At 40.2% G+C, this 3,313-nt stretch overlaps 1 pseudogene; it reads left to right on the forward strand.

Annotated features, from left to right (window-relative positions):
* The first annotated feature begins 1,759 nt into the window (after nt 1–1,759).
* LOC138813392 (serine/threonine-protein phosphatase 2A catalytic subunit alpha isoform pseudogene) lies at nt 1,760–2,754 on the forward strand (annotated as a pseudogene).
* Nucleotides 2,755–3,313: the final 559 nt, after the last annotated feature.

A 3,313-nucleotide genomic window follows, 5' to 3' on the forward strand; every position in this document is an offset into this window, starting at 1 on the left:
AAGGCTAGATCTTTATACACCACTGAAGTCTTTGATCCATTTTGGAGTTGATTCTGGTGCATGAAGTCAAAGCAGACACCCTGAAAACATTACAAGAATAAGAGAAATCTAGGGCTCCTTGGCACAGGCCAAAATTTTCTTAATAAAGACCCAAAAACACAACAAATCAAAGGTTGGACAAATGGTATTGCATGAAACTGCAGAGTTTCTGCATGGCAAAGGACATATCTAGAAAGATCAAAAGAAAGCCCATGGATTGGGAGAAGATCTTCACTAGCCATACAATGGACTAGGGCCTCCTATCTAAAAACTACTTAGAGCTCAAACAATTAAATCCTCCAACAATAAATCCTCAAACAACATCCTGATTAACAAGTAGGCTAGAGACTTAGAGTTCTCTGAAGAAATAAGAGTGGCCAATAGACACATGAAGAACTGTTCAACTTCTCTAGCCATAAAAGAAATGCAAATCAAAAGAGCATTGAGATTCTACCTCCCCCTAGTTAGAATGGCTAGAATCAAGAAATCTGATAACAGATGATGGAGGGGATGTGGCCAAAAGGGAACCCTACTACATTGTTGGTGGGATTATAAACTTGTTCAACTACTTTGGAAAGCAATTTAGAGGTTCCTCAAAAGACTCTACATTGAGAAATCCCACTTTTGGGCATTTACCAAAATGATCACAAACAAGACCATACTAAAGCTACCAACCCAACTATGTTTATCGCAGCATTATTCACCATAGCTAAGATATGGAACCAACCCAGATGCCCCTCAGTAGATGAATGGATCAAGCAAATGTGGTATATGTACACAGTGGAATTCTATGCCTCCATCATAAAGAATGACATTGTCTCATTTGTTTGGAAATGGAAAGACTTGGAAAAAAATTAAGTGAAGTAAGCCAGATTTAAAGAAACATATGTCCCATGGTTTCCCTTATCCGCAATAACTAATATGTCTACGACAAGTAGAGTAGGTCAAAAGCTACGTACACGTGAACATATAACCTGATGCTAAGCAAAATGAATCCCAAGATAGGGACACAAGTGGTTTTATCTTTCTCGATGTAGTTTTTAATGTATTTATAAAAGAAACAGAAAAATCACATAGTACATTGTATATTCTTCCCCCATGGTATAATCCCTGTTTTCACTGCATTTGATTCTGCTACCCTGGATCTTGTATATATATTTTTCTAATTTAGGGAGGGGAAGGGAAATAACAAAATGCTGAAATAAGGATACAGTTTGACCAACAACATGCTGAAATAAGGATACAATTTGACCCACTGTAACAATGAGATGTACAAGACACTATATTGAAAAGGAATGTTACAACTGTGGAGAGGGGGGAGGGAGGATTTGGGGAGGAGAGAAAGGATAGTTGTAGAGGGGGGAGGGAGGATTTGGGGAGGAGAGAAAGGATAGTAGGGGAAACAATGGAGGGGGTAACAATGCTTGATAGAACATGTACTCATTTACATAATTGCAAAACCTCTGTACATTATCTTTACAATAAAAAATATAAACGTTTTTGTAGAGATGGAGACCAAGCTTGTCCTTAGGAAGCCCAAAGAAAAATGTGGACTCTATACAGGTGTGTGTTGGGGAAGAGGTGGGAGAGATTGTCTACTGCAGTGCTGACCAAAGCTTTTTACAATGTACCTGAAAGTACAAGGGTTTTCTACTGATCTTGGTGTTCAGGCGGTGGTGGGGGAGCAGCGCAGAGCAGCCGCCAGTTCCAGCATGGCATCATGGACATGAAGTGGCTCACCAAGGTGCTGGACCCGTGGATAGAATAGCTGAATAAATGCAAGCAGCTGAGTCCCACATCAAGAGTCCCTGTGAGAAGGCTAAGGAAATCCTGAAAAAAGAATCCCATGTACAAGAGCTTCCATGTCTAGTCACACTGTGGAGATGTGCACGAGCAATTTCAAGATCTCATGGAACTGTTTAGAATTGGTGGGAAATCACCAGAAACAAATTACTTGTTTATGGGAGATTATATTGACAAAGGATATTATTCACTTGAAACAGTCATACTGCTTCTAGCTCTTAAATTTCATTACCATGAACACATCACCATTCTTCGAGGGAATCGTGAGAGCACACAAGTTTATGGTTTCTATGATGAGTGTTTAAGGAAATATGGAAATGAAATGTTAGTCAAAAAGGTCTGTAAACTTTTCCAATCTTCCTCTCACTGCATTGGTGGATGGGCAGATCTTCTAACTGCATGGTGGTTTCTCAGCATCCATAGATACCCTGGATCACATCTGAGCCTTGATCACCTACAGGAATTTCCCCATGAGGGTCTGTGACTTGCTGAAGTCTGATCCAGATGATGGTACTGTTTGGGGTATATCTCCTCCAGCTGGTTTCACCTTTGAGCAAGATATTTCTGAGACATTTAATCATACCAGTGAAAGGGCTGACATTGGTGTCTAAAGCTCATCAGTTGGTGATGGAGGGATGTAACTGGTGCCATGGCCAGAATGTAGTAATGATTTTCAGTGCTCTATTGTTATCTTTATGGTAACCAGCTGCAATCATGGACATTAATGGCATTCTCAAATATTCTTTCTTGCAGTTTGATCCAGCACCTCATAGAGGTGAGCCACATTTACTACTTTCATGGTATCTGAAGCCTCAGACTGCACATCTATGTTTAGTGATGTATTCTCAGCTACAGAACCAGATCTCGGAGCTGAATCTCCTCATTTTTCTGAATATCCTCATTTTTCTCTAGCAAGGATTTTTTGGAGAAACTTCACATATGATTTTCCTTGTTCTTTAAGTTGATCTATTAGATTAGTAAATGCTCAACATTAACAGATCTTGCATTTTTGCCCACAATGTCTTGGATTTGGTAATATAGTCAGGAACTTGAACAAGCCTACACCAAACTTGTTCTTTTCTGATGAAAAGAATTCTATTTGCCTTCTTCTGTTGGCCACCTCAATCCATGTTGTTATGTCGATCGTCAACACATTCACTGCTCCAGTTGGGTAAATCCTGATTGTTCATACTTTTGTCAAAAGGACCTCCTCCTGTGGCCATGTTGGCTTTCACAAATAACTTTCTTGGTCAGTTGGTGCTGAAGTCCTGGCCCAGGGCATGATCTCCGGATCCTGCCTCTCCCTCTGACGACCATTCATCATGATTTTTCTGTGTGAGGTACAGTTCAGTGCCCAGGAGGATGATGAACCCTGACATGGATGCAGTTGATGTGGAAAATCAGATAGAACTAGAGGGAAAAACACGACTTATTAATCAAGTGTTGGAACTTCAACACACACTTGAAGATC

The sequence above is a fragment of the Dipodomys merriami genome, unplaced genomic scaffold (genome assembly GCF_024711535.1).
Source record: "Dipodomys merriami isolate MVZ:Mamm:240054 unplaced genomic scaffold, mDipMer1.0.p SCAF_596, whole genome shotgun sequence".
Classification (NCBI taxonomy): domain Eukaryota; kingdom Metazoa; phylum Chordata; class Mammalia; order Rodentia; family Heteromyidae; genus Dipodomys; species Dipodomys merriami.